Genomic DNA, 14,964 nt, shown 5'->3' with positions numbered 1-14,964 from the left:
GTGCATATTGGGAGAAAGTCATACTGCTTCTCATGAGGACACAAAGGAATGCAGCCACTGGGCTGAAAAATACTCCTTCCAAAATGTAGTGTATCCTTCCTTGGCAACAATACACTTAACACGGACACTTAACATGATAATGTGGTCTCAACCACTGAGCCTCTTGGGCCTGCCGATCAGAAGGTTGGCAGTTCGAATCCCTGCAATGGGGTGAGCTCCCATTGCTCTGTCCCAGCTCCTGCCAACCTAGCTGCTCAAAAGCACGCCAGTGAAAGTAGATAAATAGGTACCGCTGCGGCGGGAAGGTAAACGGCATTTTTGTGCACTCTGGTTTCCATCACGGTGTCCAGTTGCGCCAGAAGTGCTTTAGTCCTGCTGGCCACATGACCTAGAAAGCTGTCTGTGGACAAATGTCAGCTCCCTCAGCCTGAAAGCGAGATGAGTGCCACAACCCCATAGTTGCCTTTGACTGGACTTGACCATCCAGGGGTCCTTTACCTTTACCTTTACCTTTACCTTCCAATACAGATAAGGGCTGTTGAGCTGTAGCCACCATTGTGAGGTCTGAGGTGGTTATGGTGATGCCTCCTCAGCTGCTGCCATTGGCTGTGGACTGCATGTGATGTCACAAAAGCACATGGCATCTGTGCTGATATAAAGCCGGTCCACTCCCTCTTCTCTGGCAGAACACAGGGGCCAACAGCTGTGGTTGTCAGCACTGGGTGGTCTCCTTCCATGTGGAGGTGAACTGGCCAGTGGAAGGAGGTGAGCAACAAGGAAGACCAGACAGCTACATTTGTGTGTATTATTATTATTATTATTATTATTATTATTATTATTATTAATACCCCGCCCATCTGGCTGGGCTTCCCCAGCCACTCTGGGCAGCTTCCAACAAAATATTAAAATACCATAATGCATCAAACATTAAAAGCTTCCCTAAACAGGGCTGCCTTCAGATGTCTTCTAAAAGTCTGGTGGTTGTTGTTCTCTTTGACATCTGGTGGGAGGGCGTTCTACAGGGCGGGTGCCACTACCAAGAAGGCCCTCTGCCTGGTTCCCTGGAACTTGGCTTCTCGCAGCGAGGGAACCGCCAGAAGGCCCTCGAAGCTGGACCTCAGTGTCTGGGCAGAACGATGGGGGTGGAGACACTCCTTCAGGTATACTGGACCGAGGGACTACAACTCCCATCATCCCTAGCTAACAGAACCAGTGGTCAGGGATGATGGGAATTGTAGTCCCAAAACAGCTGGAGGGCCGAGTTGGGACACCACTGCCCTAAGTGAAGCAGGATGCAATGGTAGGCTGATGAAACAGTAAGGGTATAGGGTGGTTGTTGTTCTCTTTGACAACTGGTGGGAGGGCGTTCCACAGGGTGGGCACCACTACTGAGAAGGCCCTCTGCCTGGTTCCCTGTCGCTCCTTCAGATATACTGGACTGAGGCCATTTAGGGCTTTAAAGGTCAGCACCAACACTTTGAATTGTGCTTGGAAACGTACTGGGAGCCAATGTAGGTCTTTCAAAACCAGTAATATATGGTCTCGGCGGCCGCTCCCAGTCACCAGTCTAGCTGCCGCATTCTGGATTAGTTGGTCACCTTCAAAGGTAGCCCCATGTAGAGCACATTGCAGTAATCCAAGTGGGAGATAACCAGAGCGTGCACCACTCTGGCGAGACAGTCCGTGGACAGGTAGGTCTCATCTTGCATACCAGGTGGAGCTGATAGATAGCCACCTTGGACACAGAATTGACATGCGCCTCCATGGACAGCTGTGAGTCCAAAATGACTCCCAGGCTGCATACCTGGTCCTTCAGGGGCACAGTTACCCCTGTGTATACAGTTTATTAAAGGAAGTGGCACTGAGTCACCATTCTCCTAGAAGCAAACAGACCATGTTCTTAATGCTGTTAAGGGGAGGGCAAAGAAAACTAAAAAAAACTGGTTTCTGGAGAGTTGCCCCTTTAGGTATATGTGTCCCAAGCCATTTAACAAGCTGGGGGGGGGGGAGCTACTTCATATCAACCCTAGCAAATTGTGCTTCCTTTTTCTGGTTATTTGGCAATAACTTTTGATAGAATACAGATAATTGAACAAACTTTGTTGCATTACAGTCTTCATTAAATTATCTTTCCCCTGATATATAATTTTATGGCATTATTCCAAAATAAGTGGTGTTGCGAGCCATCAAACCTCAGAACTACACTTTCCCCAAAATGTTTCCACAATTTTGGCCACTGGCGTAGGCCTCTGGTTGTCATTCAGAGTAGCAAATACTAAGCTAAACAGACCGACGTTCTGGCTCAGCGTTACGAAGTCAGCTCCCTGCGTTCTTGCACTGTTTTCTTTAATAATCCTGAGCTGTCCCGAAGATGACAAGGCAGGCGATTTCAAAACCTGCAGACCTCTTCAGGCTCATAATGGTGGCTGCGCTCGTAAAAGCCCCAACTCCCTTTCTCATTACTCCAGGTGAGAGTGATGCTATCGGGACCGCCGTAATCTGTGTCTCTTGTTTTAATGCTATAATTACTTGAGTGTTTACAGATCGCGGAGCCTAACCTGCGAGGGACTCCTTGCCAAGACTGCAGGCTACAGGGCGGGTGGAGCGAGGAGGAGGGCTGCAGCTCATTGAGAAAGCATCTGCCTTGCATGGAAAAGGTCTTGGGTTCAAGCCCCAGCAGTTCCTGATGTGGTTGGGGAAGAGATTTGCCTGAGCCTCTGGCCACTGCTAGTTGATGGACTGACAGTTTGACTCTGTACAGCAGCTTATCTTCCAAAGAGGAGGGAGACCTGTGTGTTGGGCAGAAAAGGTTAAAGAGAAACCTTCAAGCAGCTGTTAACAACACCAGTGCTTTGAGGACTTTAACCATAACACAAGGACCTACGAAGATCCTGCAGGATCAGGGCAATGGCCCATTTGAGACCCTCCAAGTGTCCCTATTTTCCAGGGACAGTCCTGGATTTACAGACACCATCCCAGTTTTTTTATTTGATCCCGGAATGTCCCGCTTTTCCTTACGACGTCCTTATTTTAATCAAAGAAATGTTGGAGGGTATGTGTCACTGTCTGGTCTACAGGCGATCAAAGTCCTGGTTGAGGACTTTGGGACCGGGGCAAGGTGGCGGGGTGGGAGCAGGAACGAGAGTCCAGAAGCCAGGGGTCCGAGGGTCAGGAAGCAGGGAGTCACGAAGTCAAGGGTCTGAGGATCAAGAAGCAAGGAGTCAAGAAGTCGAGGTCTGAGGATCAGGAAGCAAGGAGCCAAACGCAGCAAGGCAGAAAATGTGTTGCTGTGGCAAAGAGCCGAAGGGAAATGCTGACCTTATATCCCTTCCTGGCTCTTGCCACCAGGGGCAGTGAGTTACCAAGTGGCCTCACCTGTGCGGCCGTGCCTTGCCTCTCCAGAACAAACTTAGGAAGGCCCCAGTCCTGCGAAGCCCTACTGGTCACAGGGCCCGGCTCCTGCATGCACTCCTGACAGTATGGCATTATGGCGACCCCCTGAGCCAAGGAGATATGTAATTATACAAGCTTTAGAAGACATCTGAAGGCAACCCTGTCTAGGAAAGCGTTTTGTTTTGTTTTATTATGTTGATGTTGGAAGCCGTCCAGAGTGGCTGGGGCAACTTAGTCAGATGGTGGGTTATTATTATTATTATTATTATTATTATTATTATTATTATTAGGCTAATGACCAATCTACTCCAGCATTCTGTTCTCATGGGCATCACCTAGGTCAGGGGTCTGCAACCCGCGGCTCCGGAGCCGCATGTGGCTCTTTTACACCTTTGCCGCGGCTCCGGGGCGGATACTAGCGAGGGGAGGAGGCGCATTGTGTGCCCCGACACTCCCCACTGTGGCGGGCGCTGTACTGGCTGTGACGTCGCATGGGGGCGGTGCGTGCGTTAGTCAGATCGCGGCTCCGGAGATATATTTGTTTTAAATGTCGCAATGGTTTTGCGGCTCCCAGTTTTTTTTCTCTTCGAAAACGGGTCCAAGTGGCTCTTTTTGTCTTAAAGGTTGCAGACCCCTGACCTAGGTGCTTGTGAAAAACTCCCAAACAGGATCCAAGCACAACAGCAACACTCTCCCCTCCAGTGGTTTCCAGCAACTGGTATTCAGAAGCACTGATGCCTCCAACTTTGGAGGGCAGAACAGGTATAAAAGGTAAAGGTAAAGGACCGCTGGACGGTTAAGTCCAGTCAAAGGTGACTATGGGGTTGCGGCGCTCATCTCGCTTTCAGGCCAAGGGAGCCGGCGTTTGTCCACAGACAGCTTTCCAGGTAGTGTGGCCAGCAGGACTAAGCCACTTCTGGCGCAACGGAACACCATGACAGTGTGGGGTGTAAAGGTGCCGTCAAGTGCAGCATTCCGACAGAGGACTAACGGCCTCCATGTTCTAACTGGTTGCTGTGACAACCAGTTTGTCGGTTGCTGGTAGTTTTGAAAGATAACTGCTCAGTTGCAGTCGCCTCAGGACCAACGTCCCTCTGGTATAGTTCATTTGCTTGTTATGTAACCTAAGCCTGCTTTCAGGTACGGTTCTGTAAACCTGAATGAATCTGAGGGTAAAATAGTTTTATATTAACATTAATCCGATTCGTGTTAAGAGGGATTCAAAGGGATTTTTAAGCAGGAAGGCATCTTTGCTAGTAGAACTCAGACAAGTCAGCAACAAGCTGATCGCTGCATAAACTTATAAAGGGGATTGTTGTTTTTGTTTTATTTAATCATTTTTTCGATACAAACAACAACTGCAAAAGACACATACAGCAAAAACAATAATAACACAATTTGACAATTCGGATTTGAATACACTGATATACCTATGACTATACCTTTTTAAACAATATTTCCTCACCTCTCTCTCCTCCCCCTACTTCCCACCACTATCCGCCTTAATCGCTTAAATATTTGTTCCAGATTTCTTCATATTTATCCATTCGTATTTTGTGCCGGCATGCAATTCATTCATATGTAGCTAATCTGTCCATATTATCAATCCATGTGCTCAATGGAAACTCAGTGGAAACAAGCTGATCGCTGCATAAACTTATAAAGGGGATTGTTTAACTGCTAAAGTAAACCATCCCACAGACAGAAGCCAGAGTGTGTGGAAACACTGTTTACCTTCCCACCACAGTGGTACCTATTTATCTACTTGCACTGGTGTGCTTTCGAACTGCTAGGTTGGCAGGAGCTGGGACAGAGCAACAGGAGCTCACCCTGTCACGGGGATTCAAACCGCCGACCTTCTGATCGGCAAGCTCAAGAGGCTCAGAGGTTTAGAGCACCCAAGTTGTTGGCCACCATGATGTCTTGCAGGAGCAAATTCCATCATACCATACCCGCCAGAATTTCTCTGGTGAACATAGGAATGTCCTATTCCATCGTCATCGTCATCATCATCGTCATCATCATTTTACTATTTATACCCCACCCATATGACTGGGTTGCCTTAGTCACTCTGGGTGGCATCCAACAAATACAAAAACATAACAAAACATTTTTATTTTTTTTAAAAAAACATCTTCCCTAAATGAAGCTGTCATAGGTGACTATGGGGTTGCGGCACTCATCTCGCTTTCAGACCGAGGGAGCCGGCGTTTGTCCACAGACAGCTTTCTGGGTCGTGTGGCCAGCAGGACTAAACCGCTTCTGGTGCAACAGGACACCATGACGGAAACCAGGGCACACAGAAACGCTGTTTACCTTCCCACCACAGCGGTACCTATTTATCTGTAGGTATTTTGATTAGTCCGTGACGTGCTAATTGATTTACTATCGGCAATTAGCTCTTTATGGCAGCTTCGGCAGGTCCGGCACACTTCCTCTGCGCGAATCTGCTCCTTCTTCTCCGTCACGCCCAGCAGAGTAAAACACAGCAGCAACTTGTCACTCAGTTTCCCACAAACACACAGAGCATAGTAATGTCCATTTACAGCTCTTTTATTGCATCATTTTCTCAGATATTTCCAGGACTTTTCGCAGACATGGCAAACACCCTCTCTCTCTCTCAACGATCGGAGAGGAACAGACAGGAAAGCTCCTCCCAGCTTCCATTCCTGACGTCAGAATGCTGAGGCATCATGGGAACAACTTAACCTCTTAAGTTCCAACTCCCATACCCCCTCTGCCACACATTCTGACAATACCTGTGGAACATCCACGTAACTATCAGGTTCACACTGTGCGAAACTTACCAACGCACCCGTGGCTTGGTATCTTTCCGGTGGAACACCCTTCGTTGTGCGACTGGATCGCCTGGGCACAAACTCAGATGTTACCTCTGACTCACTGCCACCAGGAACTGTGTCCTCAGCATCATGGGACTCCCCCTCTGACTTAAAGCGTTTTCGAATTCTCTCCATTATACTCACAGGAGAACTGGGCTCACTCTTGGCCTCCCTTTTAACAACTTGTGGAGATGCCCCACCCTGCTCCAGACCTTGGTCAGTGACCTGATCGTCATCAGCAGACTCAGCCTCTTCTTCCTCCCCCTCAGAACCTTCCTGTTCTGAATCAGAGAGACACTCTGAGAGAACATCACGCTTGACAGCAGCCTTTGACTTTTCATCCTGCTCATAGAACTCAGCGTGTTTGCTGATCAGCAGTTTACTCTGATCACCTGATGGAAACGCGAACCTCCATGCATGCGCTGTTGGCTCATACCCACAGAAGATCATTTTCCGGAACTTGGATCCATCTGGCCCCTGCAAAACTTTAGCCACTGGCACAGATGCTTCCGACCCAAACTTGCGCAAAAAATGAATCTGGGGTTTCCTGCCATGCAACAGCCCAAACGGTGTGTCACCTACCACTGAATTGTAGGTCCGATTCCAGGTGAAGCTCACATACCTGATTGCTTCCAGCCAAAACTTTGGTGGCAACCCAGAATCTTTCAGCAACACCTTTGCAGTCTGGACCAGAGCCTCACATCGGAGCTCTGCCTCCCCCCTCTGATTGGGTGAAGTCACTGTGTGACGTATCCCTTTCTTGCGAAAGAACTTCTGCAAAGCAGAACCTGTAAATTGAGCACCTCTGTCACTTGTGACAGCTTGCACTTTGGTGGCAAACCTTTGTTCCACCTCATCAATCCACCTTTTGATCAGCTGTGCTGCATCATCCCTGGATTTGAGACCATGGGTCCAGGAATTCTGCGTAAAATTATCCTGCATCGAGAGCAGAAACCTTGACCCTCCCAGACTTGGTTCTTTTACAGGACCAAACAGATCTATGTGAACTAGCTCAAAAGGTTTTTCGGTTACCCTATCCACCTTTGGGTAACTGCACCCTTTTACCTTTGCATGTCTGCATGCTTCACAATCCATCGCACATCCACATTCTACAATGTGGCAACCGTTTGCGACCTCGGGTAGCGTCTGTAGTTCTTCTACAGAGCCATGAGCTGTCCTAGCATGCCAAGCGTGTACACATGCATCATGATTGGGAATTGTAGCACGCAGTGCTTGTGCTTTCTCAACCTTCCCCTCACCCTCCAGAGACGTTTCCAGAATGAAAAGATCATTCTGCCCCTTTTTAACCTTGGCAAGCATCCTCCCTCCTTTGGAGATTGTGCACACATCACCCTGAAAACAAACCGTAAATCCCAATTTCAGTAGATACGGCACAGATAAAAGACAGTGGTTCATCCCAGGAACGGTACAACACTCCAGCGTTTCCTGTAAAATACGAAAATGCAGATTTACAACGTTAGTTAAACATTTTTTCTGTCCATTTGCAAACAGCACAGATTTCCCGGCAGGAATTGCCTTGCAATTCCACCCCTCGACAGTAGGGGTCTCTGGAATCAAGTTGCGATTAGCTGCAGAGTCTATAACGAAACGAAACTTTGAGCCTTTCTCACAGCTGTTTTCAAACAACGCCAGACTAGCCGTGATCTCATACGTCTCTTCCTGGCACCTGGCACGTACACTAGCCTCAGTCCCACGCCTGGCTGTTTTCCCAGACTTGTTGCCATGGAAACCCGACTGATTCCCATGAGAGTTGTCCTTGAAAACATCCTGCCTTGCCTCTCTGCTCCGGTGGGGGCAATTTCGACGCAGATGGTCTGTAGAATTACAAATGTAACACCGACGAACGGAAAACGCCTGTACCGTGCATTCCGCGGGCTTGGCTCCGCCTCTGCACCCCGAGCTCCCTGTGCCAGCTCTGCCCTCTTTCTTGCGTTTCTCTTCTTCGTCCTGCAAGCGTCCCGCCACGTAATGCAGCGTCAGCTGTTGCGGATCCTGAGACTCCAGAGTTAGACACAGATTGTCATAACTCTTGTCCAGAGAACTGAGCAAAATGTACACTTTCTGCTCCTCTGGAAAATCGACACCCAACAGTCTCAGCTGGTTAAACACGGCCAGCATATCAGTTACATGCTTCCTGATGCTATCCCCAGGACGTAACTTCATCTCAAACAAGCGTCTGGTGGTGTGGATCTTTGCCCCAGCCGTGGTTCTGTGGTGCACCCGTTCCAACGCCTGATAAGCCTCACAAGCATTTTCCAGGCCCTCAACCAAAGGTAGCTGCGAACCATCCAGGCTAAGCACGATCGCTCCCAGGGCCCTCTGGTTCCTCCTCTGGGAATTTCGGGCGTCTGCTATCTCAGCTGCTGTAGCTCCAGCCCCTGGTGTAGGAAGTGGCGGTCCCTGCACGGCCTCCCACAGACCCTTCGCCACCAGCCATGCCTTCAGCCTCCTGCTATATTCTTGCCAATTCTTTCCGTCCAATTTTTCGAAAGGTACGGAATAGGAATCGTGGCCTTCTGCCATGGTCTCCCGTTTTTCCCCAGGGGCCCCAAGCTGTACTCACAAAAACTCCAGCTCTTCCGGCTCCTGCTGCGTGGAGAAACGATTTCCGCTGTTCTCAGCACTTCTGCATTCAGCACAGCGTCTTTCAGCCTGCTTGCTTGCCTTAGACACAGACCTCCGCTTTCGCCAACTCCACTGCCATCCGAACGCAACTTCAAAGCATTCCAGCAGCCTCTAGTGACAAGTTTACAAGCGGTAATTTATGGGTCCATAACCTGTAGGTATTTTGATTAGTCCGTGACGTGCTAATTGATTTACTATCGGCAATTAGCTCTTTATGGCAGCTTCGGCAGGTCCGGCACACTTCCTCTGCGCGAATCTGCTCCTTCTTCTCCGTCACGCCCAGCAGAGTAAAACACAGCAGCAACTTGTCACTCAGTTTCCCACAAACACACAGAGCATAGTAATGTCCATTTACAGCTCTTTTATTGCATCATTTTCTCAGATATTTCCAGGACTTTTCGCAGACATGGCAAACACCCTCTCTCTCTCTCAACGATCGGAGAGGAACAGACAGGAAAGCTCCTCCCAGCTTCCATTCCTGACGTCAGAATGCTGAGGCATCATGGGAACAACTTAACCTCTTAAGTTCCAACTCCCATATTATCTACTTGCACTGGCATGCTTTCAAACTGCTAGGTTGGCAGGAGCTGGACAGAGCAACGGGAGCTCATTCCGTCATGGGGATTCGAACTGCCAACCTTCTGATCTGCAAGCTGAAGTGGTATTCAGAAGTTTTGAGGCCTCCAACTATGGAGGGCAGAACTTAGCCATTATAACTAGATGGGCGTTTGTTCTGATCCAAAAGGGCTCTCCTTCTGTCCTTACATTCTTCCTACATCTGGTAGGAACCAGGTTGGGGAAATCCGTGCTAAGCAAAGCAATCAGGACCAGCCATTTCTACAGAATCTCTTCACTTCTAAGGCCAGCCCTTTTAATTAAATAGCAAGCACGTTCCACCTGGCTGTCTCACCAGATCTGCCAGCCTTTCTTAGCCAGATTGTCGAGTCTCTGATCCGGGGCCAAACAGATAAGGCATTTCTATGCCTCAGCACAGATGGAATAGCTTCGGGTTGTTCTCAGCCGACAAGTTGGAACGCACACAAGGTTTCCTTTAAGGGCTCTTAAGCGGCTGGATTCTCTGCAACAAACAAATTTCTTCTTCTTTCCCCTTCGCTTTCGTAAGGTGTTCTTCCTTTCCTGTGTTTGTAATGGGATCCAGCCTTGTTTGACGGCCACAGCCAACTCCGATGGAGAGGTGCTGCGTCAGGGCAGGGAATGGAGTCGAGGGCCAAATCATAAAAATGCTGCTATTGTATTTAAAACCACTAATAAAATAAGCACCAGTGATTTATCTACGAGCGACTATTAGGAGACGTTTACAGTTAGGTGAGATCATTTTCTAAAGAAAAGAAAAATCCGTGTTTTTCATCCACAACATGCAACCACCTACCCCAATTCTATTTGTTAGACAAAAAGGATATTGAACACTTTGGATAAAGAAGTATAGCAACAACAAACAAACAAACAACAATAATAGCTTATTTCTACCCTGCCCACTCTGGGCAGCTTCCAACAAATGATTAAAAATACATTAAAACATCAGTCATTTAAAACAGAAGAATTCGTCTCCCTTACTAATGCTGTATCTGCTCTGAGCTCTGAAAGACGTGTGTTGCTTTACAGAATTCTAAGTTCTGCACCCTTGTTCTGCTAACGGATGCTAAAATCTGTGGCATTGTGAAAGTGCAAAAATTATGTTGTTTCTGCAAGGTAGGCCACTCATGAGTCATTACTAGCATGCCATTTTAGGGGGGGGTGAAACTTAATTTTTGAAAATTTCTTCATTGAGGGGTCTTAAAAATATGTTTTTGGGTGTGAAGAATTCAAATCTATTATTTTTGTGAATGGTCAATGTTTAGCTTGGTAAGTCTGTGTCTGAAATGAGAATTGGAACGCGGCTATGCTTCAAAACTTGCACTTCTCTGAATTTTCCAATGCAGTTCTCCAGCCAAGTAATGTGGACAGAAAAGTCTATCCTGCGGTGAAGTGTGTGTATAAAAATGCAAGTATTTGTGAAAACAATATTTTAAAATGTATTAGGGAAGATTACTTGCAGAGTAATACAAACGCCTGTATACAATTTGCACTAAAATGCCGGCGAATTTTCATAAGGCCTCTTTTTCATATTTAACAAAAAATAAAATAAAATTGAAAAGCGATGTGGATGTGTGCAGAACTGAATTTAGGATTGGAAAGATGAGAAACCGAGAGAAGCCAAAATTGACAGATATGCCCAGCCTTCCTTCCACAATTGTGTTTGGCACAGTAATTACCGTATTTTTCGCTCTATAAGACGCACCAGACCATAAGGCGCACCTAGTTTTTGGAGGAGGAAAACAAGAAAAAAATATTCTGAATCTCAGAAGCCAGAACAGCAAGAGGGATCACTGCGCAGCGAAAGCAGCAATCCCTCTTGCTGTTCTGGCTTCTGGGATAGCTGCGCAGCCTGCATTCGCTCCATAAGACGCACATACATTTCCCCTTACTTTTTAGGAGGGAAAAGGTGAGTCTTATAGAGCAAAAAATACGGTACTTTAAAAAGTGAAATAAATCCACTGTTGGGTTTTAGAAATTTGTATTGGGTCATAAACATTGGATGGGGGGGGGGAGAAATGTGGGTGTCAATATTGGTGGGTTGTTCAAGTCCCCGAACTTTCTAATCTGGACTGACAGGCTGTGGCACCAAGGGAAGTAAAACTGGTTTATGGGTCAGGGTAGGTAGGAACGAAAATGGAAAAATAGCAGAGTCTCGAATGTTAAAAAATATGGCTTTGTACAGGCTGTAAATGAGGTAGACAAAATACTCCCCGTCTGAAGAAAATATCTATGCCTTTGCCAAAATATTCTGTCCTTTAATCGCACGGTGGATAAATGGCTTTTAACAATTCGGCAAAGGTTTTGAATGTCTAGAAGGGAGAATTACCCTGAACAGAACCAAATTTTATAGGGGACGTGAAAGCGGGTTTGCTTTTCAATAGTTTTTCCAGGGAGCTCTGCTGCAGACTTCACAGGAGTCACCGAAGGTGGAATAACTTGGAAATCGTGGAAACAGCCTTGCAGATCCCTAAATCAGACACTGTTAAAAAAAAGAAAGAAACGTACAGAGGGAGATCCTGTTACCTGAAATGTGTACGGGACTGCAGTACTCAGCTCATTAAAAGAATGAACAGCCCCAAGTTTAATGGAAAACACTATTCTACTGTGTGAAGCTGGAATATACCTTGCCCGCCGTCGCTCCCCACAAACCCCATGCCATTTTTTTTCCATTTTCTTTCCAAAGTGTGTTAAGATCCCTTGCAAAGGACCCAGGGGCAGCTTCACGGACCTCTAAGAGGAGTACAGAAGATGTTTTTCACCAGGGCTGAAGCTCATCTGAAAGCCCTTCTCTCCAAAATCCAGTACTACGTCAGCAGCAGAGATGAGGGAACCTGTAGCCCTCCTAATATTGCTAGACTACAACTCCCATCATCATCATCATTTATTCAACTTATACACCACTGGAAGGACAGATCGTGAAGCTGAGGCTCCAATACTTTGGCCACCTCATGAGAAGAGAAGACTCCATGGAAAAGATCCTGATGTTGGGAAAGATGGAGGGCACAAGGAGAAGGGGATGACAGAGGACAAGATGGTTGGACAGTGTTCTCGAAGCTACCAGCATGAGTTTGACCAAACTGTGGGAGGCAGTGGAAGACAGAAGTGCCTGGCGTGCTCTGGTCCAGGGGGTCACCAAGAGTCAGACACGACTAAACGACTAAACAATACACCACCCTATACCCGAAGGTCTCAGGGTGGTTCACGACAAGACCCCAACATATAAAATCAAACCAAAAGCACTAACCCAATAACCCCCCCCCAAAAAAGCCACATTCTAAAAGGGTGTTGGATGTCAATAAGATCAACCAAAAGGTAAAGATAAAGGGAACCCTGACCATTAGGTCCCGTCACGGATGACTCTGGGGTTGCGGGGCTCCTCTCGCTTTACTGGCCGAGGGAGACGGTGTACAGCTTCCGGGTCATGACTAAGCCGCTTCTGGCGAACCAGAGCAGCGTACGGAAACACCGTTTACCTTCCTGCCGGAGCGGTACCTATTTATCTACTTGCACTTTGACGTGCTTTCGAACTGCTAGGTTGGCAGGAGCAGGGATCGAGCAACGGGAGCTCACCCCGTCGAGGGGATTCAAACCACCGCCCTTCTGATCTGCAAGCCCTAGGCTCTGTGGTTTAACCCACAGCACCACCTGCATCCCTTAGATCAACCAATTTGTTGTTGTTTAGTCGTTTAGTCGTGTCCAACTCTTCATGACCCCATGGATCAGAGCACGCCAGGCACTTCTGTCTTCCACTGCCTCTCGCAGTTTGGTCAAACTCATGCTGGTAGCTTCGAGAACACTGTCCAACCATCTCGTCCTCTGTCGTCTCCTTCTCCTTGTGCCCTCCATCTTTCCCAACATCAGGGTCTTTTCCAGGGAGTCTTCTCTTCTCGTGAGGTGGCCAAAGTATTGGAGCCTCAGCTTCAGGATCTGTCCTTCCAGTGAGCACTCAGGGCTGATTTCCTTCGGAATGGAGAGGTTTGATCTTCTTGCAGTCCATGGGACTCTCAAGAGTCTCCTCCTTCATGGATCACTGCCTTGTTGTGGCGAAGGGGCTTGAATAACTCAGAGAAGCTACGAACTATGCCGTGCAGGGCCACCCAAGGTGGACAGGTCATAGTGGAGAGTTTTGACCAAATGTGATCCACCTGGAGCAGGAACTGGCAAGCCACTCCAGTATCCCTGCCAAGAAAACCCCATGGACAAAGACAACAGATCAACCAAAGGCCTGGTTATAAAGGAACGTTTTTGCCAGCCGCCTAAAGGTGTATAATGAAGGTGCCAGGTGAACATCCTGGGGGGAGAGCATTCCACAGACGGGGAGCCACTGCAGAGAAGGCCCCGTTCTCGTGTTGCCACCCTCTGGACCTTTCGAGGAGGAGGCACACGAAGGAGGGCCTCAGAAGATGATCTCAGGGTCTGGGAAGGTTCATATGGAAAGAGACGGTCCTTGAGGTATTGCGGTCCTGAGCCGTGTTCAAAAGTGAATGTGGCCCTAGGGCTGGAAAATGCTGGGCTGCTTCTGCCACCGGCGACACCTCTTGCATTTCCGCACTTGCTGCCCGGGCTCAATCTTTGCTGCTAATTCCTTCTCTTGGCACAGGCAGAAGGCATATGAGCACGTGTGTGCCGTACGGTGCTCTGGAGGGTAATGGCTTCCCAGGGAATAGGGATCTCTCCGCTATGTTTCTTCCACCTTGACCCAGAGGGATTTCCTCCGTATGTAACGGGACCTGGCTCTACCATCCATGAGTGAGAGAATATAATACGAGCTGTCAAGTCGCATTAACTGCAGATCCAGCCGTTCGTGACCCCGGGGCCTGGTTTGCAAACCGCAGCAATCTGTGGCGTATCACAACATGGATACTTTCGCTAACGGATGCCTGTCGTTTTTCGCGGGGGGGGGGGCGTGCTTTGAGAACGCCTCTTTGAAGTCCTTTCCTCATCTCGAAGTGTCTGGCGGGGTTGGGGGAGGGAAGAGCGGCAGGAAATTGTTCCTAGCCTGAAGGGAGAAGTTTGGAACAGGAATCCAAATTCTCTTCACCTAATAACACTTAATGTTTCCCACCCCCAAATCGCCCTTTCTCATCCACGGAAGAAAGAAAACGATGCTTGAACACACCATGCACAGATGGCCGACTTTTTGGTATATAATAATCACAAAGCTACACCTGGAATCTGTTCCTGGTTTTACCATGGGAAGCAAGGGGCTCCTCTGACGGTCCTCTTTGTGCTTAGAAATTACGGTCGCCTGGGTCTGGCGGTTCTTCGCGGCGTACGGGAGATGTTCCCAGCAAGCACCTGCTCCACGGATGTGGTCCTGTGAGGGGTGGGGGGGAAGCAACTGAGTGGAGGCCGGTCCATTCGTGTCCTGAACCCTATGGCGAAGTCATGGAGGGGATGGACCGATCCTTTATTAACAATTTCAACATAACAAAATATCAAAACATATCATATTCATTATTTTCCTCCCCTTCCCCCCCATCAAACC

General features: G+C 48.1%; 1 long non-coding RNA gene across 1 annotated transcript; it reads left to right on the top strand.

Annotated features, from left to right (window-relative positions):
• Positions 1 to 509: 509 nt before the first annotated feature.
• On the top strand, positions 510 to 11,009 carry LOC310705411. Its single transcript, XR_014525250.1, has 4 exons — positions 510 to 765; positions 2,544 to 3,732; positions 4,037 to 4,533; positions 10,820 to 11,009. It is a non-coding gene; the product is annotated as an uncharacterized lncRNA (long non-coding RNA).
• The last annotated feature ends 3,955 nt before the right edge of the window (positions 11,010 to 14,964 follow it).

Source organism: Podarcis liolepis (assembly GCF_965112155.1).
Source record: "Podarcis liolepis genome assembly, chromosome: 4".
NCBI classification, from domain to species: Eukaryota; Metazoa; Chordata; class Lepidosauria; order Squamata; family Lacertidae; genus Podarcis; species Podarcis liolepis.
The sequence above is the reverse complement of the archived record's forward strand: the minus strand, read 5'-3'. Positions and strand labels throughout refer to the sequence as shown.